Genomic DNA, 24,443 nt, shown 5'->3' on the forward strand with positions numbered 1-24,443 from the left:
TAGTTTTACATATTAAGGATTACTTTTGTTTCTTTACTCTAATAAACAATAGTGCAGTGAATATCCTCACTCATAAAAATTGTTATGCATATGATCATTTTTCTCCTTAGTGTAAGATCCTAGCTGTGAAATTGCTTCAGTAAAAGTGATATATTATTTTACTTTCTGATTTGCATTGTCAGATTTCCCTATAAAAAGGCTGTACATTTTTATACAGCCTCCCACACAATGTATGAAGGTATCGATTTCCTCTATTTCTGACAATGCTGAATTTATGAATCTCTAGTCGTCTGACATTAGTTTTTATACTTATTCTTTGATTTGAGTAAGACGGATATTTTAAATATATTTAGTGGCCTTTCTATAAATTTTTTGTGGCCTTTGCAAATATTTTATTAGCATATTTTTATTATTTGTATGATCTCCAAAAGGGCAAAGGTTATACCAGTGTCACTGAAGTCAGTTTCTTATTTTCTAGCAATTAGTAGATGCTCGATAAACACTTGTTGAATAAACACTGATATTTTGTCACCTACTTTATAATTTTCATTGTTTTCTGCTACAACTATACATATGTATCAATTTCAGTCTTTTTCCCGATGGTTTTTAGCTGTCATGTATTCTTAGTCCATTTTATTCCCAAGAGTATAAGCATATTTGATACCTATTTTATTGTAGTACTTTTATGGTTTTACTTTTTAACATTATTTTTTTCAGATACATGTGGAATGAACTTGGTGAGATTTAGTGAGATAGGGGTCTGGTTTTACATTTTGCCAACCACTTTTATTGACTGGTCTGTCTCTTACATATAATAATACCACATTTATCTCATACGAAATCTCTTTGCATACTTGGGTTCATTTACGAATTCTCTGTTCACTTTCACTAATTTGCTACTTAGACGATCTTTCTTATAACTTAAATTTTATTTACTTTGAATACATAATACTGGCACATGGTTCCAAATGTAGAAGATATCAAAGGGTATAAAGGAAAATGTTTCTCTTACCTGTTATCCTACCAGTCAAGACCTACAAGCAAACACCTGGGCTCCTGACCTTTTTTTTTTTTTTTTTAAGTATATTATAGAGTTTACTATGCATCTTCTATTTTGTAAAGCTTAACGGTAAATTATACTATGTCGATACAAAAGGAGCTTCTTTAACTGTTTCATTGCATGAGTGGAATTAACATGTTCAAACAATCTCGTATTGATGGATGTTTAGGTTTTCACAAACTTTTGCTGTTGCAGAAAATACTGGAATCATTAACCTTATACAAACTTATTTTTGCATGTGTGAAGAATATTTCCTAGAAGAGCTGTTGCTAAGTCAAAGGGTAATACATTTGTATTTCTAACAGATATTGACAAATTGTCCTCCATAAAGGTTATACTAATTTTTATTTCTACTAATAATGGATGAGAATGTTTATCCTCCATGCCCCCCATACACATACATTCCGTGTGGTTGCGTAGTATTGAATTTTTACTTAGGCTGTTTTTTAATCCCATTAAATAATTAGATGGCAGGTTTTCTGAATTCAAAGATTTATGGACTATGAGACATTTCTATTTAATAAAATCTGCCAGATGTAGAAAATCTCATAGGTTTTTATTTCAATTTAAATATACACTCATTTTAGTATCTGTAGTTGTTTTTTTTTGTCTGCTTTTAAGGTAAGATTTATAAGGATTCAATTAAATATAGACTGTCCATTGCTTCATTAATACTATATCACACATTTAGTATCTTACTTCCCGTAATCCCTTAAATGTTTGAAGTTGTGTTTCAACTCTAAGACTATACACATTTAGATATGTTTTAGTAAATTAGAATCTAATGAAAAAAAGGTTTAAATCACAGATTTTCTCAAGTTCTCTGATTTTTATCTCAAAGAATACTTTGTAGCTCACAAGCCCAATGAGAAGCTTCATGTAGGAAAAAAGAAACACACAGACAAGGGCTAAAATAAATCCTGCAGAGGAGACATCATAATTTGGTTTATAGTTTCAATGATTATTATCAAAGTTGCAACAAAATAAAACAAACATGGGATGGTAGTCAAGTCACAAACCAGTCAGAAATGATTCTCATACCCAGTTTTTCAAGTGCATTTTAGATGTGCGATTGCATTAAAAATTTTTTTTTTTCCTAACAAAAAATCGGTAGCATAATCATTTTAGAAAGAGAAGCTTGCCTAAATACTGCTATCTGGAGATACTAGTGTATTAAAAAGCTTAGAATGAACTTGGAGGATTTATTTTCACTTTTAAAAGATTACCTCATTTTATGCTGTTTTACTTTGGTGTTGAGGGATCGATACACCTAGCAAAGTGCATGAAATGCACTCCTTGAGAGGTGACTGTATGTATCCTCCCAGGCAACACTAGCACATTCCCTACACTCCTTAGTGCCCTCCTGCACACCTGTCCAGTTTACCTCCCCATACCAGAGGTAACTCTTGACTTTTGCTGTGGCTTAAGTAACAAATGACCCCCAACTCAGTGTGTTCAAATAAAACAAATTCATTCTCTTATAGTTTTAGAGTCCAGAAATCCAACATTAAGGCATCGGCAGGACTGCCCACGCTCCCAAGGCTCTAGGGGAGAATCCTGCCTGCCGCTTCCGTTGTCTGGTGGCTCTAGTCATTCCTTGGCTTTTGGCTGCGTCACTCCAATCAGTGCCTCCATCTTCATGTGGCCTTCTCCTCCTGTGTTTCTCTCCTCTGTGTGTCTCTTTATGGACACTTGTCATTGGGTTTAGAGCGGATTTGGATAATCCAGGATGAAGCTCATCTCAAGATCTTTAACTTAACTACATCTGTAAAAACTCGTTCCAACTTTGGGGGTGGGGCACCTTCAACCCTACTACACCCCTATTCTGAATTCTATTACCATAATTAAGTATAGCCTGTTCTTGCACACCATATAAATAGAATAATACCTATGTCCTCCTCCCTGTCTAGATTTGTTCAGTGTTTTGCTTTTTTAACAAGAAATCTGATCAGAAAAGGCTTCTGGAGCATCTCTACAGTTAATTTACTTGCCTGTGAGACCAGAAGGGCCTGAGAAGAATGATAATGACTGTCCATAGCTGGTAAAATCTGGCAGCTTCCGTGAAGAGCTTGCCAGCTTAGCCTTTCCATGCAGCACATCCTACAACAAAATTCAACATGGGATCCAGGAATTTTAACCTGAGATTCCCCAGTTCTGAAAGATTCAGTGTATAGAAATTGAACCCACTCCCACTAAAACCTCAGATCAAAGCGCCTCCGAAGGAGTCAATTGAGGGATTGCCTTGCTTTGAATAATAATATCCTCAAACTCACAAGTATAAGAGACTATTTTATGGTTCTAGATTCAGCCCTTTTCATTTACCTGAAATTCATTGTAAAGCATTTGTTTCCTTCTCTTTAATGAATGGATATGGCTTCCCTAAAATTTAAATTTTATTTTCAAACACATGTGTACGATATCCCTGTCTGTGCTCAAGCAGGCAGTTTTAAGATGATTTTTAAGTATAACCAGGTACATTCACAGCTCAGATGAATTTTGCCAAGGTATTTCTCAATTTTGGGAATATTGCAGATGCATTTGTTAATGCAGAGGACTTTGTGTGAGAATACCATGATCCTTTCTGACAAATTAAACCATTTTTAATTTGCTCTTATCATTGAAAGCCCTCTCTTTTTCAAAGATATTAGATAACTCTAGGGTGTTAAGCAATATAGAGTGATTGGGGGTGCAAGGGAGAGCAGGAGGAGTTATTAATCTTATGCAAATGCCTATCTAATTTTCAAAGGATCCAGGCACCACACAAACAGGAAGATCCATGGACTATCTGGGGGGAAGACAATTTCCTGTTTGTTTAATTGATCCTCTGTAACTTTTCTCTTGGCAGGTATAGTTCACTAATGGAATTTGCACGGTACAATCATTATTAGAAATGTCAGTGTGACATTTGATTAATCTAGTCTGTTTAGAATTGGAACACAAATCATGCATTTATTCTAACAACATAATTACTTACTATTCTCCCTTTTGCTTTTCAATATACTTAGAGATTCCCTTAACACTTTCATCTTTAGCTTATAGGAGCATTATAGCTCTCTAGGTCGGGCCCATTCTGATGCGGTATTAGAGAGCATCAGGAACTTGCATCAATTTTGTTACTGGTCTCATTTTAATAAATTGCTCACTTCTTTGGTGGTTTCTAGTGCTAACAATTAAGTGCTAGCAGGATTTTTATAGCCTTCTTCATTTGAGGGCTCCTTATTTTGGTCCTCATTTTCCCTAGACTTCTAGAGAAATCATTTCTTAAACACTATTCTTTCAGCAGTTTCCCAGGCTGAGACAATATAATTAGTTTTATTCATTCATTTGTCATTTATTCATTCAGTCTTTGGTAGCTCATTCAGTCATCTAACAAAGAATTGTAGGTAATAATGACACAACAGTGAATAAAAGAGACAATGCCCCTGGCATCCTGAGTTTACATTTTTGTGAAGGGAGACAGACAACCAAACAAGCCAAAACCTATACAATTGTGATAAATGCCATGGAGTGAAATGTAGCAGAAAGAGGAGCTTCAGGAATGAGTTGTTATGAAGAAGAGTTGTTGTTTATTGTGTAAGGTGGTCAAAATAGGTGAAAAGATTGCATTTGGGAAGACACCTGAAGGCAAGGAAGGAGGAAGCTATGTAAATATCTTGGAGAAGAGCATTCTAGGCAAAGGGCAAACAAGCCAGAAGTCTTGCAGCAGAAATATGCCTGGCATGGAGACCTAGGAGGCCAGTGAGTACAGGTGAGAAGGGATGGAGGTAACTCAGAGAGCTGGTGGAATTCAGATCATGCAGAGCCTTCCAGACCACAGAAAAATATTGCATTTTACTTTGAACTACAAAGCCACTGGAAGTGACTATGTCAAACTTTACCTGAGTCTCGTGCTCCTAGAAATCATCCATGTTTAAAGAAATCCCCACCCTTTGTATTCTGGGAAATAGCTTACTGCAAAGAACTACCCTTCCCCCCATGACTTAGATAAGACTCAGGGATGAGGTCCTTGTTTACTCAGCAGGACCAGATACTGACCTGCCACATTCTCATGCTTTGCCTCATAAGTGATTAGTTGAACTGTTTGTCCCCACAGACCAATCAGAACAAAATACCTGTTCTGTGTGACTTGACCAAATGTGACTCGACCAAATCTTAGTTACGTTTTATTCTTCATCACAAGATCCTAAACTTAATTCAGCTCTAAGGTTAAGCAAACATCAGAATTCAGAACAACCCCTCCTGATTGACTTCTCCTGAAAATCACTCACAGGGAAAGACATCTTAGGCTCAACTGTTCGTTCTAGTCATCTGCTCATTCTACTCGGCCACACCTGTTTCTTTCGAGCCTGGATTATGCCTCTCCATGGAAGAAAACCCTTTGATTTATTTGCACACCTCATGGTCTGAGCTTTCTCCCTATTTCAGTAGCATCCTTCCCTTACTGCAATAGTCTTTTTGAAAGAAATCTCTCCTTCAGTCTAGATTTGTTTTTTTATTTGACAAAGACTTTGAACAGTGGATGGATGTAGTGGAGGTTTCTGAAGAAAGGGATCAACCTGGGTGTTGAGTGGAGAAAAGCATGAAGAAATGTGTAGAGGAACAAAAGAGGTAGTGGGGGATTAGTATTTATTTATGTGCCAAGAAACTTTGAAAAGTTATTTGTAAGCTCTCCAAATAGTTTGGTAAGAATTGGTCCTGCCCCTGGGCTATGGTTGGTTCTCGAAAATCAAGTATTTCTGAAGCTCATGGATAAATGAAGATTGTTGGGTGGAGCAGGCAAGCTGGGTGACATGCTCACGTAAGTCTTGTTTTGCCATATTTGAGATAGACATTAACAGTGGGAGGGCCTGGGAGATGATGTAAGTTAAGATGTAACTCATAATGTACGTCCAGTTTTGGAGATTCATCTCATTCGTCAATTTATTTAATCACATGTTTTGAAGTCGCCTCTTTTATAGATAATATGCCAGGTTCTAGCATAGAGCAGTGATAGAAGAGCCACGCCTTTGGGGGATGTGCATTCTAGTTGGGGGATACGGGTTCGAAATAACTGCTTAGTTTAAAAGAAGGAAGTAAACAGACAATGACTGAGTTTAAATTAGATGGTCTGGGAAGACCTCTCTGAGGAAGTGTCACTGGAGTTGAGAAGCAGCCTCTACAGTTAGTGTGAAAGTCTTGAAGAGCCAAGAATTAGGCACAATCCAGGAACTGTAGGTCATTATGGCTGGATTTGGAGGAAAGTGTGGTGTGAGTTCTGATCAAAGAGAAAAGCTGGGTCCAGAGGCTTGTGGGAACTTGTTGGACATGAGGAGTTGGAAATTTATTCTAAGTGTAATGGAAAACCAGAAAACTCTGTGGGATATTGATGCTGGGGACCCCTTGCCCGACTAGAATTTTCCCTGCCTCTGTCTACTCCCAGGTGCTGAGAGAAAAAGAGGAAAAACAAAATTGTGTGGAGTTTTTCTTGGTACCCGCCTGGAAAAGCATCACTGTTTTACAGAATGGCATAGTTAGTGGAGTAATGGAGTAGACGTGGAGTACACCATTGTACTTGCTATGGTATAGTACTATAACTCCTCTTGAATTCCAGCATAACCAATCAGATTCAGCGTCGCACACCTACTAGGGAGGGGAGAGAGGGAGAGAAAAGGAGGGAAGGGAGAGGGAATGATTGAGATGGCGTAGTTCAGGTAGTTCAATGAGCCTAAAAGAGTCAATGCATACTGTTGAACCTTATGAAGAAAATGCGTCAAGTATTTTAATGGATCTCAGCCTTGGCAAAAAAGGGAACTTCGTTATTTAGGTGGATAGGTAGTTGATTAGTGATGGCTTTGAAATAGTGTAGTAAAAGTAGTTGAAAACCTTAGAGAAATGTTGACTCATGAAGAGTCAGAGGCCTGATAAAACACTACAGGAGAGGACGAAGATGACCACAAATAGGAAGAAATGACAAGCTGAAATTTTAATATATTTGTTGAAATGCTTTAAGCAGAAAACCCTTAAATAAATTAATTTCCGAATATGAGCTCTGTCCATGGAAGTATATTCATCACACTATACATATAATATTTACATATATATTACTGGACTGGATTATATATTGCAAAACAATATATTGAGGACTTCCTGGGTCATTTATGAAATTTTTTCAATTGACTATATACCATTCTCTTTATATTCTGACTTAAGAATATAATCCTCCTAAGTTTGAACTGCTACTTGTAAAATTGGTAGAAAAAAATAGGTTTCAAGTTTTAATAAAATAATTTACATATTAATTTTGGAATTTGACTAATTTGTAAATTGGAAATCTGGCTTCTGTACCTTATATTTATGTAATAATATATGCATTTATAAATTCCCATATATTATATATATATATATATTAGATATATTAGATATATTTTGCTTGGGTAGACAGAACCTTTAAGTTTATTGAAGTAAGACGCATTTTCTCTTTGTTCCATTTGTAAAAGATGGAAAGGATTTCTATGGTTGCCATGATTATACGACACATGGTGGAATTATGAAGTCTGTGTGAGGTAAGTGCTCATGGCCACCATTATTTGAAATTTCTTGTGGGCAAAGTGAGAAAATAAGTTCCTGAAAGTCCATTTACTCTTTAAGGTCACTTGTTTGTTATTCTCCATCATTATGCAGTAATTTCCTAAAAGGCACATCCCTCTAGGATGTGAAATCCTAGAGCATCATGGACAGTATGGAGTAGGCACTCCAAAAATGTATGCTGAATGGATTCGGTTTGAACAGCTGGTGGTGATAATTATGATGTAACTATAACCCAGATGTCCATTATGGTTATTTAAATATGCCGGCTCTGAAATATTCCCTTTGCTCAATGCAGCGTGATGCATGGACTTCCAGAGCATCGGGCAGACTCACTGCTAAAGTTGTATTGCATATTGCAAAGCATATCTATTCCTATTCATGATGTGTCTTGGTATGAAAGTGACAGTACCAATGTAAACAACCTTATTAGCAGCATTGACTAAATTTAAATTGGTAGCAGAAGGAGTAATTGTTTTATGGGGAAACAAAGAATATGTGCTTTTATATTTTTAATAAGTTTCCTCAGGATATATGGATGGAATAGCTTCCACTTTTGTCTCAGTAGCACTTAGTGCAATGAAACCTATTTAATGGCACTGTTTCTTATTATTCTGTATCCATTGATGCACTGCCGTTGTATGTTTGCACATCAGACTCTCCTCCTCACACTAAGGTTGCAAATGGAAGCCTATGTATGTCAATGGTCCAGAAAAGCAACACACAGAAGCAGGGTAGAGGGCCATCCTCCCTTAAATGCACACACATCACATCACTGAACTTGGACCTAGCATGCAATTCAACTTAGGGGATCAATGAATTGAGACAGCTGACATGAGCAAGGCTATTGCTTGGGATATCACTGGTAGGTACGTGCGTGCGTGCGTGCATGTGTGTGTGTATATGTGTGTGTAGCGTGAGCTACAATTATATTACTGTTAGGGCCATAGCCCTCGAAAACCCCAGGGGGGAACCACTCACAGTAGATATTGTTCATAGAATGGCGGCCCCTGGAGTTTACAGTGCACAGCCTGGAGCTGCACAAGGTAGTCCTGCTACAATCACGCTCTTGTGTATCTTCATTGTGTATCTTCTCGCTCTCTTTTCTAATCCTTCCAATATTCCTCCTGCTCCTCTTGCTTTTTCTTCCTCTTTGTTTGTTTCCCCCTCTCTATTAGATAAAGAAAATGGCAGAGGAAGACAAATTGACAAAGAAAAGCAGCCTTCTCCTACTGGAAGGGAAATATTCTAACAATGTAATCGTTCATGGGGTGGATAAATAATTCAGGTTAATTAGAAAGGGTTAAGGGGAAAAATAAAATTTTAATTTACTTAATTAGAAAAAAACAAAAACCAAAAACTATTGCTTTCAAATAAGTACACCAAATGGAGGCTCAGAAAATGTTGCCTATAGCTGTACTCAGCTGACTTGCTTTCGTGACATATGTGTAATTCACATGTTTGTTAAATTGTTTGTTAAATGGGTACATTTTCAGGACATCAAAACATTCATACACTTAATTAATCTTCTTTACAAATTCTGTGCTCATGAAAGACACAAAGGTTCATTTTAGCATAACAGTTATGAGAATGCAAGTTTAAAAAGTTTAAAAAAACATTAAAAAGACCTAATAGCCCAATGGAAATGTGAACACCAATCTCAATTAGAATAATTATGTAAATAAATTTTCTTTTGAAAAAAGACCTAATGAGAGTAGAAGGGCAGTGTTTAGTAGTGGGAAAACAACAAACCTTGTTTTTACTTCCAAAGTGACTCTAATTAATCATTTAATCTTTATAAGCATTACACTTTGGTAAGTTGATATAATTGTATCTGCTTTTATTTTTTAACATTCCATTTTATCATGTAAAATAATATATATGAAAATAATATATATGATATATATATATATATATATATATATATATATATATGAAAATTATTTCTTTAAAATGGCCTGTAAATCCCAAAGACAATTTGATACATGGGAATCATAATTGTTATTATTTAATGAATGAAACAACATTTGTGTACGAGTATTTGTAAACATGGATTTGAAAAACCTAAATAGTACATTACATTAAAATTCAGATTTGCAGACGTTGCAATGTTAATCATCACCTACATTTTTAAAGCCAGAAAATGTTTCCACAAATTTGAAATACTATCTGAGAAATTCATTTTGGGTTCAGTCTCAACTATTATTGTTTCATAATTGTTAAGCTCTGAAACATCATTGTCTCGGTTAAAAGTGGAACCAAAATACACCTAGTTTTTTTGTGGATCCATGAATTAACCAACGTGAGGGACCTGCTCTCTGAGCAGTCAGATAAAATGCCTTATACATTAGAAACTGATTCTTTTTGATGTACTGATACTTCCAGAGACAAGAAAATGAGGTGGATTTACTGGGCTTTTTTATTACAGAATGTTTTTCATGGCAAGTAAAAAGCTTGAACCAAAAGAAATTTATGTCTAATATAAATGATTAAAATGGTTATTGCTAATATTTCCCTTCAAATATTCTTCAAAGTCCAGAGAAAACTAGTGAAAGAAAGCTGGCTCTGGGGTGGCCGGTTAGCTCAGTTGGTTAGAGCGGGTGCTCTTAACAGCAAGGTTGCCGGTTGGATCCCCACCTGGGCCAATGTGATCTGTGCCCTCCACAACTAGATTGAAGGACAATGACTTGACTTGGAGCTAATAGGACCTGGAAAAAGTACACTGTTACCCAATAAAATTATTAAAAAATAAAAAGGCTGCCTCTGCATTAAATCTCCTGGAAGGGTGACCATATAACTAATTTATCTTCCAAACAGGATAATTTTTGGGTGCTGATAAAATAGATGTAAATCGGGGCTGTCCTGAACAAACAGGAGGTCAAGTCAGTGTGTCACTGAACAAGCGCCTGAGTTTCCTGAAGGTTTGTTCCCCATGAACCTGAGCGATCCCCTGTGAGTTCTGTTTTCCTCATTCTCTTACTACCAACTCTTATCAGTGTTAAACGAATATCTTTCTGCTGACCACTCTCACTGATTTATCCTGAAGAAGACTAAACTATCATACTCTATAGAAAATGTATATGTTCTATTACATATCACATAAAATATGTGCTATTATGTATCATATAAAATAGAAGCTATTTTATAATCTTATGTGCTCTGCAATTGACCTGATTTCTACTATAATAAGTGCAGCCTACCTCTTTTTTATTTATTTTCGGGGTTTGTTTTATTGCATACAGTTAATAAAACTACATCTAAGCCAGTACTAAAACTACTTAGTTCTTAAGGTACTAGTACAAAAGTAAACATTTGGAATAGGTGGGGTCGAAGATGAAGTTTTCCAGTCAGGAAGTCATGTAGCCTACCATGAAGACGGCGTGCTTACCGATGAAGGAAAAAGATGGAATGCAGCCCAGAAATATGCTGACCCTTTGTGCTATATGGGGAAAGGCAGCAATCATTTTCTCAAGCCTGTGTGAAACACATCTCTGGTCAGCTTTGCCCAAGGGAGGAAGGCCTGGGGAAGCCACTCAGAAAGCATCAGCGGCCATAGTGTAATTATTGGCATTCAAGCCTTTCTTAGCAAGAGCTCTGAGATGGAGGACTTGTCACACGTACAAATGAATTTCTGACTTGACAGACTGCCACGAGCGGTGATATTTGGCTTCTGTCTCCCATTGATTATATTACAAATCTGTTCTTAGTATGTAGAGATGGAGTGACATTGAAACCCCAGACACAAGGAAGCTGTGCATTGTATATGCACACCTTCATTTTTCACTCATTGATACATTTCTGCCTGGGCAAAGGTATTTCTTCTCATAGTCTCAGATCTCTGTTTAGTTATCTATGACATCTATGCAATTAGTTATGTTTGTCAACATAATAAAGTAGATGGTTGAATTTGCCAGACTAGTAGGCTAAACTGATCACCGATTTTTGATCAGTTGGAAAAGGACGGTTCCATTTAAAAGCTGTGGAATTCGAAATGAAAGGCAACACTGCCTGAACTTGTCTTTTTTTTTTTTTAACAATGTCTTGCCTAGTTCTCTTTTAGCAAAATAAAAGCATAAAGTTTTCTCCCATTGGATAGTTTCCTCTTTCATTGTCTAACCATCCCTTAAATATTGTCTCCTCTGAGTAGATACAGCCTCCTGTAGTGCCCATGAAATCTAGGTCTTTCTTTAATGTAACTCAAATACAGTCTGTTTTCTAGTTTGTTTTTTGTTAGTCCTAATGACTAAAATATTGTCTTCTTTTGCTTTTGTACTCAATAGTCCCCCAAATACTTTTGAAACAAATTATATAGGGTAGGTAACATCTATTTCACCATGATGAGTCTTGAAAATAGAGTGTAAGAAATTGACTGCGTTTATTAAATATCCTGCCTACTGTCTTTTATATTATATTGGCTCTTTTCTCGCATTGATCCAACTTGATAATAAGCTTTATTAGGTCTCTCCTAAGAACATCCAGGAATACTATTGCTAAAAGTTCTTAGAAGAACAGAAAGAAATGACTTAAATAGAGACTCGATTTACGTTTTCCTGGTGACTGCAGAGAAAAAGTTAATAATAGCACTGATAAATTTAACTCTGTTAAGCGTAGCAAGGTTATCATTCATTCTTTCAGTGTAAGTGATACTGAATAGTTTAGTGTAATTTTAAATACCCTAGTTCTTTTTCTTACAACTGTATAGCTTATAGCCATAAGGTGATTTAGGTGTTTGGGCTTTTTCGTCCCTAAAATTCTTTAACTTACATAAAAGAATTCCAAGTGGCAGTCTTACTGTGTATCACATTACACTGAAGAAGGGAAAAGAGGACAATAATCACAATCAATTTTAAAAATCCTTCATCCACTACTTGTGTTTCTGGATGAACTTCAGAGTGACTTCAATGAGCAATCCACAGAAACATGTTCTAATGTCTACTTTTCTCTGAATTCCAATTTTGTAATACAACTAAGCATCTCCAAAGCATCTTTGGTGTTAGAACAATATTGATTATAGTTTAAAAGTGTCATCAGCTGGTCTGAGGGTATCCTATGACTGGTTTACTTTATTTGATGGTGGGTTTAGTTAGACACTGCACTTGGTTGAGATGAGAATGAGGGTTGGAGAGGAGCTGAAAAGGATTTAGTCACTTTCATTTGTCCTTTTCTGACCACCAACCAATGATTACCTCCAGAGAATACTGTCTCAGAGAAGACCTGAATGTTATGAGCATTGCCTGGGGTTGCCATATTCTAAAAACACCAGCAACCCTGGGGTAAACCTCATCTACAATAAAATTTATTAACCCTTTCCCCACATCTGTTATGTTACTTAGTCACATTTTTTGTTCTCCTGTCTTGGACAGGAATGTGCTGTCAAACTATTAGGTTTAAGAATCTGTTTTGTATAATTAATAAGTAGAATGTGAAAATAAACTGCCACCATCAGATATTGAATCTAGAATGGGCACTGATCACATGCAGGGCATGATTTTGTGGCCGTATGTGCAATGTCTCATTTAAGGTAGAGACTAGACTATACCTCATTTAACAGGTACACTGGACACAAGTTTAAAGACATTGGTGACTTGTGTAGGGTCATCCTGCTAGTAAGGGCCTGGCTAGAATTTGAACCCAGATGCATGTGATTCCAGAGCTCAAGATTCATTCAGAGTTCTATCTTTTTAAAAACATCATTAATATTTATATTTGGATAGAAATTCCTTTAATGAAATTAATAAACAGGTCATTTTAAAGTTAAACAACTAGTTGCTCTAAAATAAAGTATGAGAGAGATTTGAGTGGAAAAGAATACAATTTATTTAATCATAAGAAGTCTGTCAGAACTTCTGTAAATGAGATTGTTCTACTAGACAATCTGAGGGGTCCCGGCTGGTTAGAAGAGTGCATTGTTCTCTGGTGCCATGGCATGAGAACTTAGACAATTCCTTTTCATGTGAGTATGTGAAAGTAAATCCCTTATAAGCTATCTGGGTCACAAAAATGAAATACGTGCTATGGCTTTCTTGAAGCCTCTATAGCCGAAGGCTCCGACGCTTTTGCTGCTCCCTCTGGACGTGTAGTAATTCAATACTAGCAGTTGTTTTCTTTCTTCTGTGTCAGTTTATTTCTGAGAACACCATAAAGTGATTTTACAAATAGGAAGAGAGATGACCTTTCTCTAACACGTATGTGCTTGCATACACACTAATCCACTCGCCTGTTTTCCCCACCGCAGCTTAAAAGATTTCAAAAAAAGAAGACACCTTTATCATGCAAACATTACGGGTCAGTGTTATTGTATTCTCACATAGATAACAGTATGGACCGTCTCAAGTGTATGTATTAAGCTCTTGCACCTTTCAAATGGGAATATGTTCTTCTCATTTCTTGGTCATTGATTGTTCATATATTGCATTTGATGACTTCTTGCTGGAATTTCTGTTGACCTACTAGACCAAAAGTTCTCTGACTGAAAAGAAAAGGTCTATTCATTAAACAAACTCACTTGCCCGCCTGGCTTTTGCTAAATACTTGCAATATGCCTAACACTATGTCAGACAGTAATGGAGACGCAAGAAAATATAAGACAGGGCTGTACCACAAAGATCTAATACGATATTGGGAGATAAAAGGCTATTGGAAAAGTAGTAAACAAAAAAAAAAGTAGTAAGAAGAAAATGAAAACACTGTATGTAGACAAAGGAGGATAGAGTCTGGTGGAGTTCAGAGAAGGAGCCATAGTAATGGCTGGAGCACTGAGGAAAACAGGCTTCATGCAGGGAGGAGGGAGAGAGGAATAGCGGCCTCTGCCACATGCATGCTGAAGGGCCAAGCAGCTGATGTGACAAGGCAAAGGACAGCAATGGGGACACCACGACTCTCACGCCAACAGCTGGTGTGCAAAAGGAGGGCCGTGATCTCACTATAAATGAAAATAACAAGAGATCCAGCTCTGACAATCATCACTTTTAACTCTCATTTTACAGGTGAGGAACTGAGGCAAACTGGCGTTACGGTGCCTTATTCAAGACCACATAGCTGATTCAGGGCAAAAATGGACTTAGCAGCTCAGGAATAGAGACTCTTTTATGCTTTAAAGTGTTCCATTTCCTTCACACTGCACCCCAATCCAAACACTTATTCTTTTACTTACTCTTCCAAATGGTACTTATCTCTCTTTAAATTTAGCTGACCTGGTCTAAAGAGTGGAAAAATCACAGTCAATTCTTTTTAGTCAGGCTATTGATCAGGGGCTTAGATCAAGTCCCCAAATTGAATTCAGACTTCACTAATTTGCTGAAGCTTGAAATGGAACGAACTTGTAGTTAGTGGTACATGGATTGGGTCATCATTTTGCTTGACTACTGATGTGTATTAATTGGCCATATTTTCGGTAACATTGAGATTAACCACTTTTTATAAGAATTCATGAAGATATAGGGATGTGAAGTTTTGCGACTGTTTAGATAGGATTTCAAATGATTTTCATATACTATCCACAGATATTTATAACCACAAATGTATAGACAAGGACAGAAACATTTTTTCAGAAACAATTCTGAACTCAGCAATTATTAGTTAAAGGAAACAAATGTTTTTTCATTAATTACAGCCCAGCAGTAATTATAACCTAGCTTTATTCTACCTATATTCTACCAGGCTTTATCATAAAAAGTATCTGTCACTTGTCCTTTTATAAAGGTAAGCACATTCCTTCAAAGTCTGCTTTATCTGTTCCTGTGAAAGAACACAAACTGTGATAAAGCAATGCTGGGCATAGAAATTCAAATGTGCAAAGGATTCCTCACGTATATCTTGGCATTCATTTCTCTCTGATGGAGCCATTTTAGAAGCTGGGTTTTTGTTTGTTTGTTTTTCAGTGACACTAATAATGATCAGAAACAGCTTCCCGTAACTGCAGGACACTTGGAAAGAACTAGGAGGTACCCCAATGAATAGCAACATCTGAATTTTCAACTATCTCCTAATGCAAAAATTAGGGCATTAGTACTCTCCCCTTTTTCTTATATCACAGTGTTAATCAAGCCCTGCTGTTTCTTTTTTACTAAATATCTTTATGACCTTCCTTACTCATTATGTCTCTGTCATCACCTAAACTTCACACTTTATTACTACATGCCTTCAGTAAGTACCAAGAGGCTTGTTACTTTTGCCTCTTGACAGTTTCTCTCTCTCTCTCTCTCTCTCTCTCTCTCTCTCTCTCTCTCTCTCTCACACACACACACACACACACACACAGACACGCACACACACAGTAAAGTAAATGACTTAGTCTTCAAAAAAATATATTGATATTGCTGTCATTGCTTTCCTGCTCAGCAAACTATTGTACCAAGTAAAAATCTTTGTCCGGTTTCATCATCCTCAGCTCACCCTCCAACATGATGATTTACTGTGCATCATGCTTTCTATACTCCGCACAGGCTTCTAAGATCACCTTTGTGGTTTGTTTCAGGCTATTCACACTGCCTGAAATGAAATTTCAACTCTCCATGTCTATACCAACCACAGAAATAGAGACTCTAAAGAATCCCTCTTTCTCTATCCATCGTCTGGGACCCATTTCAAGCCCTCGGTCTTTCAAAAAATGGATCTTGACCAGTCTAACCAACATAAGCGTATAATGGCTTATTTTCTCAGTTACAACTTAGAATTTAGTCCCTAGTCTTTCTTTAGTGTTTTTATATGACTCACAGTAAGTTGAATGTTCCTTGAAGGGGACTATACCATTCATACTGTTCATAGTCCTATAAATATGAAGATTGCTTGTTAATTGATTATCAAAAACCTCAGGCAAATAGTACAATTTCATTGCATCATCCTATAGTTTTATTTAGACCTTAAGGGCTAAATAAAGGCCAGGTGACATGTGGATGCTTGCAATCTAGGCGGGATGAACGGTAAGCACCCCTTCGTAGACAATGTTGAGGTTTATTGAGATAGATTAGTGCAGGCATCTAGAACCTCTCCTTAAAAAGAAACTGCAGCTCCATCCTCCACCTCCATGATCTTCTAGGTGAGATTTGGCCCATGCCTCCAATTTTATTTATTTTTAAAAATGATTTTATGCAATGCCTAAAGGGCATTTTGACACGTCAGAAAATACCAGTTATGGTTCCTGTGGAGCTAATATATTCATCTTTCACAAGCTAAATGTTAAGGCATACATCTAAGTGCCAAACTAATCAGCAATTATGTGCACCTCATAAGTGAACGAACATCTCACAACTGCAGTCTTTCCATTTCCCTGCTCCTGTCCTCTGGGCAGGATTTGGAGACATGTCAACAACCTGTAGGAGAATGCTCTGTGTTGCGATAACAGATTTTCCTGAGACGGGGCTGCTCTCTGAGCCCTGAAAGCGATACTGAATGGAGGCTGGTGAGAGGATGCTGGGGGCTCTTCCCTGCAGGAGCCCCCTCAGTAAGTATCTGGCAGCGCCAAGGAGTGTGTGTCCCCAGCAGAGCTGTGGAGGGTGCGTTAGCTACTTTCCCAGCTCTATGACGACATTCAGCTCTGGGCAAACCCACCACTGTCTCACTGCCTCGAAGAATCAGTGAACTAGGAAAACATCTCGTTCATCTTCCTACTAACAATTCCCCAGCTATGGTGGCTATGACTTTCCTGTATTCAGCATCCTTCCCACCCCTTCGTCTAAGCAGTACACCCCACTTTCATCCATAAGGTGGTGAAAGTGACTGAGGCTGGTCCTATCATATCATCCTCTGGAATTTTTCCTATTTGGAGTTGGTGAGGAACAGTTCCTTTCCCCTTTGGAATGAAAGGAAAGGGGAAATAAGTACAGCCATGCGTCTGGCATCACGTGGATGAAGCTGGTCTTGGAGAACAAAGGTGATCCGTGAAGGAAGGGATTTAAAGACGGATGGAAGTAGATGATGGCATCAGAGTCCCTGACTCCCATCATTTCAGTCTTTGCAAAGCCGGCCAGCGCAGCGCTTCTTTTGAATGTGGGATCTACCTCTTTATCTTGATAATAAATCCTCAACACATCCATTTGTCCCTCGAACTTACCTCTCACTCGTAATTAAAGAAAGCTGTCTAAAATGTCAACCAAGGCATTGAGAAATTTTTAAGCTAATTTTCATCTGAGAAAAGGAGATTCTGAAGATTTTCTACTTATCCATTCCCCATCAGCATGCCTAGTTTCCATACCTCACTTGGAAATTATTGCAACAAAGTGTTTCATGAAAAAACTTGTGGGCTTAAAGGAGATAGTTTCAATTAGTCAGTAGAGCATGGCTTATTTTCAACTCTGGAGAAAAAAAAAACACAAAACTTTTCTCAGTAAGTACAATATTATTTGAATGGAATGAATATAGAATCTGAATCTAATTATAAAGTCACCAAATGATAATATCAAGATATTGAGGTTAATGTATTGAACTATTGAAGACCGTATGGTAGTGAGGAAGATTACTTCCAGTTTTATTGTGAGCCTTTCTCTACAGAAAGAAATGACACATCCTACATTATAAATTGCTACTAATAACTTTTAAAAATATAAACTGCTAGCAGTTTGGGGACTTTCCTATGTTATCATCCTACCGTGCAAATCCCATTTTGTATGTGTAAAAATAAAGGCATCTGAGGGAAGTGAATTATGTATCAAGGCTATCAAACATAATAATAGCTAAGAATTGAGTATTATTTACTATATGCCAGATACTATTCTAAATTTTCCATTTACATAATTTCATTTAATTTGTATAACAGTCATATGAATTTTGATCCCCATTTTATGGAATTAAAAGCTGAGGTACTGGGGTAGAGGGACTGTAACTTGGCCTAATTATGCTGCTTGTAAGAGGAAGAGGCACTGTTCACATTCACGGGTTCCAGCTCCAGAGTGTGTGCTCCTACAAGCCATGTGATTTCGCCTCACAAAGGCAGACTCTTAGGTCATGGAGTAGACACTGTTGGTGGCTTACCCAGGCTCTGTTCTACCACCACGCCCCACTTTTTTTTCCACAAGTTCCTAGATTTTTGTGATGGTCTGCAACCATGAACTTCATGGGAAGCTCAGCCTACTTCAAAATACAGGAGGGAAGCCTGGATGGCGAAAGCCAGTGAGTACATAGCATTCCACCCGGCCCAGGCATTAATTCCAAAGTGGTTATGGTCAGAATGCTAGGGCAGACTCTCACTCTTCCAATCACAAACGGGGTGTGGTTACGAAGCCTGGACTACAGCAGCCACTTAACCACCATGAGGGAAGTGGTCTAGCATAAGTTGACAGTGTGGAAGGCAGAGAAAAGTGATAAAAGCCACCAGGTCCTTCATGACACCATTGAGCTGCCAATCAAACTGACCCTGAAGTCTGACCTCTAGTATTGTGAGCCACTAAATCTACTTTAGGTGTCAAAGCTAGTTTGAGCAGACCAAATGCAATCTAATTCACCTGCCTTTTACATTTTGAGGACTTAGAAGAAATCAGTAGTATTCCTCTCGTGTAAGTGAAGTGAAAATTAGGTACTTTATAAAGCCACATTAATTCAGGTCAATAGTACAGTCAAGGGCATACATTTTTGCTTTTCAAATATTTGGTAATGTAGGTAGGAGATGTCAAATACATAGGGCGCTGACCTTCTCCATGTTGACACCCATTGCAGACATTGCTTATCAGCCATGACAGTGCTTCTGTTGAGCCAGCATTCCTTCTTGTCATCGTTGTGCTTGAGGGAACCACAATCCAGAGATCAGAGTTTGCAAACAAAATGTGTGATCACTGATATAGGTAATCACTAATTTTTACTACAATATATACTCGGCGGTTTTGCAAAAGCACTTCATTATAAATCAGCATTTCTCCATTGGAACACTATTACATTTGGGAGTTGCCTGGTAATCTAAGGAAGCAAATATTTTATAAATCATAGAATAATGGAACATGTGACATGAAAACACAATTCAGCTATAAGCCTTTATAATTAAAATAAATAATGAAATTTCCCTCTGAAATATGCAAGAAAACCTAAATTTAGTGTATACAGCTATTTTATAAAGCATCTCAATATACTATGAATAAGAGCTTATACAATTGTAATTCTGTTTTATCACATGTTTTACATAAAATGAATCTATAAGATGATATAAATATTAATTGAATTTTTAATTGACATTGATATTTTAATTTAGATAGGCCTTTTGGTGTGATTTGGTGGCCCAGTTCACTCAAAAAACACCTAATCAGTCAGCAAATAATAAATTATTTAACTTGAGAACTTTTATTTTTCCTCAATCAAAACACCCTATTGAAAGTGGATAAATCTAGAATCAGTCCTCTAATATTACAGCAATACTCAGATTAGAAAGGTTATGTTAATGGTTGTGGCATTTTTTCCCACTGAAAGTAATGCAAACTGGATTAATCTGTTCCAGGCCTTTAAAATTAACCCTTAAAACTGCAAATTTAGCATGAATTTTACTATCTAATGTTACCATAGATCCATAAAATTTACGGCGTTCGTTAACCGAAATGTTCGTCAATGGAGAAGTTCGAAAACCAAGGTACCACTGTTAATTTTAAAGCAATTTCATTCGATCCTTTCCTGTCAATTATAAATGTAGCTATATCATGCCATTCAAATATCAATTCTAAGGGGTGTCATCCATGTCTATAAATCACTATTTAGGGGTGTTTTGAACAGTTTAGGGAACCATTCCATAGTCCTTCCTAAGGCATTATAGGAGTCCAGCATTCATTCATATATGGGTCTCTACCCTGGCCTGGGCACTATTTTAGGCACTGGGGACATGTGACAATAAAAAACCACACAGGCTCCCCGCCCTATAGGGCTTACCCTGGTATTTGTTCAGTGGCACAAAAGTTAACAACAACAAACATTCATAATTATGGCTGTCCATAGTCTAAATGTTTTTAAAGATTTTACAAAAAACAGCTTGCTGTTACTGTTGGACTTGACCAATGAAAACAAAGGTATTTTAACATCCCAGACCACGCTGTAGGTAGTCCTACCTTTTCTCATTGAGCAGTCCTCTCATTCCCTTTTCCATGCTACCTGATTCAGACACACAGCCCAATCCTCACAGCCATCCTGCTCTGGGGGACATTTCAGCAGGGTCTGAACACATAGTGGAACGACAGCATGTCCACACTCGACGCGGAGTCTTACGCCTATCTCAACAGTTCTTCAAAAGATGAATTAAAGCTTCTTTTAGAAGCTCTTGCTCATGGCCTGGTAATTAACTGTGTTTATGGAGATCCAGTGAAATATGAAATGTCCTGATAGCCTGCCAACAGAGTGTCACTTCCCTGTGGCAGCTGTGGGGTGTGAGACAGAGATATGTCACCATGTGCACAGTTTTGCAGTGGCAGCACGGCTTTGATCTGATTCTCACATCCTTCTAAGACTTTGGCTGCGACAGAACTGGAGAGGCCAGAGAGGATGATCATCCCAGAGGGAATCCTGAAGCTAAGATTCTACAGTCTTCCTCTTGCAGATATTTCTGTAGTGTCGTGTTGCTTGTCTTGCTAGTCTGTCTTGCTCAGGTAATAATAGTCCCTTCCTTTGATAGCTAACCAAGTAGCCTGTATCGTTGATCTTGGTGGTGTCCTTATTCTAAGCTAGGGGACCTGATCTGTGGTGACATTGTCTTCAGTTTTGTTTGAACTACATTAAGCTCAAAATTTGAGCACTCTGTGAGAAACGTAGCCAGGAATTTCCTTCCACCCATCTGACCTTCCTTCCCTTCTCTCTCTCTCTCTCTCTCTCTGAATTAATGAATTTATTAACTGAATTAATGAATTAATTAGTCTCACATTTCTGCCCATTACATTCAGTTTCATACAGAGCTTTGTACTTAAAAGATTAATATTGTACTTTTGTTTAAGGAAATAAGAAAAATGCATAATATACGTAAAAGTAGAAATATGCTCCTTAATAGGATTGTATGTCAGACACTGGCTAGCTCTTCACCAATTTTATTTTCTTTTCTCTCATGGCGTATAGCTAGGCTACATATCCTTGCTTTCTTTCTAGTTAGGAGTGACCATATGATTGAGTGCTAGAAAAACGTGGTGTGTTCAGAAGAGATGTACACCATTCCCATCCCTGGCTATTAAAATTTTCCACTCATGGTCTGCCAGCTTGAGACAGACAAGCACGGCAACTTTGGGAGATGCACAATGGAAGGAACCTGAGTCTTGGAATCTCCATTTGGAGGAGAAATAGATACTGTGTTTCCCCAAAAATAAGACCTAGAAGGACCATCAGCTCGAATGCGTCTTTTGGAGCAGAATTAATATAAGATCCAGTCTTATTTGAATATAATATAAGACCAGGTCTTCATAATGTAATATAATATAATATAATATAATATAATATAATATAATATAATAATACCCAGTCTTATATAAGACTGCGTCTTATATTAATTTTTGCTCCAAAAGACGCATTAGAGCTGATGGCCGGGCTAGGTTTTATTTTCGGGAAAACATGGTAGCATTAAAATCACCTGCTTTGAATCGCTGGGATCTAGGAAAGAAAAGACTGCATTTGGCCATTAAACATTTTGGGATTTGTTTGTCACAACAGCTAGGGTAACCTTAACAGATAAAGTTCCTGTAATTATGATCAGAATATAAAGAATAAAAGTTGAGGCAATGGAGATGGACTTTCAAGTAGAGATGTTCCATTTAGAATTGTCTTTTCAAAAATAGATTTCAAAATCTATAATTACAATAAAACATATCAATAAAGCAGGGAATTCCAGAACCAATTTGTTGGTACATATTTGTACATATCGAAGCAAGTAGTTTCTTATTACCCAAGATCTTCGGATGCTTCCTAGGACCAGATCCATCCTCTGTTTTACTCTCATGGATTTGGAATAGGTGAGAGCACTAATGGCCCTTTGTGTTAATTTCTTAAGATGAGTCTGGAATATTAGCGCAGCAGTGAGTGTCCAGGTTTAGTTACAATTTCTGACAACTTATCTGTGGATGTGGGTTTCCTCTGTCTAAAGGCTCAGCCAGTTTTCATGGTGACAAGCACTGGGCACACCTGAGGTCTCCTCCCTGAGAGGCTTGGTGAGGCAGAAGGTGATTTGACAAAGGGAATATGTTAATGTCGTAGGATGAGGAGAAGAAAGGGTCAATGAGCACTCAGAACTGACCTCTTCCCCAATGAACTTGATGTTGCTAACGATAGATGAAAAAGGGAAGGCAGGAGAACTTCAATTCCAATTTTAACAGAAATTTCCAGAATAGAGGAAGAACGTTTTCTTTTAAGTCAGAGCTGCATTGGCAAGATTTGTGAGACACTGAAGAAAGCCAGAAATGAATTCATTCCATTCCCCAACCTTTGTTGTTTAGGTTCTCAGACACAAGAGCCAAACTTGGTGAGTTCTGATGATCTGCTCACATACTGAGTAGCTGGAAATGAATCAAATGCTGCACCAGCTGAACAGTGAGCGGCTCACAAGTGTAATATACAGTTTCTGAATTCATACCTACTGGCACCTTCAACAATGGAACTTGTCACTCTGGGCCAGCCTTTGCGGGAGATTATTTTACCACCAACCTGATATGTTATATGTATTTGAGTAATTACCAGGACATTCAAAGATAGGGCCAGTTAACAGAAGATGGGTTTTTTTAATATTAGCAGAAGAATAGAAGTCACATAAAGCAAGGCCAATTTCATTTTGAAGTTCTAGTAGCATTCAATGCCAGTGTTTCTCATTCATGTGTTGGCTCTTTCCAGAAGCACTAAAGGGCTGAAGGGAATTGTGTGCTGGTACTACATGCCACTTATCCATAATTCCTTTTGAAAATGTGTCTTTCTGCTTTGCCGCTTTCAGAGTTAGCCAGCCCCTCCAGTGCTCCCTGTCATTCAAGGTATAATTATAATTTTCCTCACAACCGCCTCCGCATTCTCCTGCAATGTGTTGGGTGAGTTAGAACAAAAGTGTGGTAAAGCAATATACTTGAAACACACAATCCTAAGCCTCCTTTAAGTTCAAGAAGCCTGATAATGCCCTTCTGATCTCAAAGGATTGGCTAAAAATTGCATTCTCAGTTGTGTTCCCATTTAAATAATTAATCTTTTTTCTCCCTCTCAGATTATCTTTTTTCCTCAACCCACATTTTTCTTACTTATTGTAATTTGTCACAAGTATTTTTTCTCATTATTTCTCTTTCAATGCACTTTTCAGAAGCATAATAGAAAGTCGAAAGAAACATGAAGTAAAGCATTGTAATTTCACCTAATATTTACAAGCAAAAATTTTGTTACTGATAAGACGGGGTAATCAGACATAATTGGATAAGATAGTTCCCATTTTCCTTCTTTAAAGTCAGATGATCTTGTGTTGCTAGGCATGCCAGTCTTTAGAACCACAAGCACTTCAGTCCTTTTTAAATCTTGCTTTCCTCTTCCCCTTACTGAATCCAGGAGAGAGAAACCAAGTTAGTCATCTCAGGAATTTAACATAGTATCCCTGTGATAGCAGGAGAGCTTAGAGAGCAAGTGAAAGAGATAGAGAAGTCGCAAGAGTTGACTCAAAATTCTGCCATGATGCTTGCTTTTTGTCCCTTCAGCTTGAAGTGTTGATTAAGCGTCATTATTATTCCTGCACAGGAGGACACCCTGCATTGCTGGAGTTACAGGCTCAGAAAACAACCAAGGTGATACAGCAGCTGGCTTACTCTGGGAATGGGAACACAACATCCTCCCGAAGTAATAAAATTTCTTATTAAAAGGGAAGATATCTTTAACCAACCCTTCACTTTCCCCCTGAGACTGACAGGCAATTTCG

The 24,443-nt window shown here is 37.5% G+C and overlaps 1 protein-coding gene across 9 annotated transcripts in view; it reads right to left on the reverse strand.

The window, feature by feature from the left end:
- GRIK1 (glutamate ionotropic receptor kainate type subunit 1) overlaps positions 1-24,443 on the reverse strand; it is a 352,370-nt gene that overhangs the window by 210,593 nt on the left and 117,334 nt on the right. The window contains exon 1 of one of the 9 annotated variants that reach the window (XM_033087853.1): positions 8,606-8,625. The exons of the other annotated variants lie outside the window; for them this stretch is intronic. The gene's annotated coding sequence lies outside the window, so the exon portion shown is untranslated. Of the gene's footprint in view, positions 1-8,605; positions 8,626-24,443 lie in introns of those variants that run through there. 9 annotated transcript variants of the gene reach the window in all.

The sequence above is a fragment of the Rhinolophus ferrumequinum genome, chromosome 2 (assembly GCF_004115265.2).
Source record: "Rhinolophus ferrumequinum isolate MPI-CBG mRhiFer1 chromosome 2, mRhiFer1_v1.p, whole genome shotgun sequence".
In the NCBI taxonomy this organism is placed as follows: domain Eukaryota; kingdom Metazoa; phylum Chordata; class Mammalia; order Chiroptera; family Rhinolophidae; genus Rhinolophus; species Rhinolophus ferrumequinum.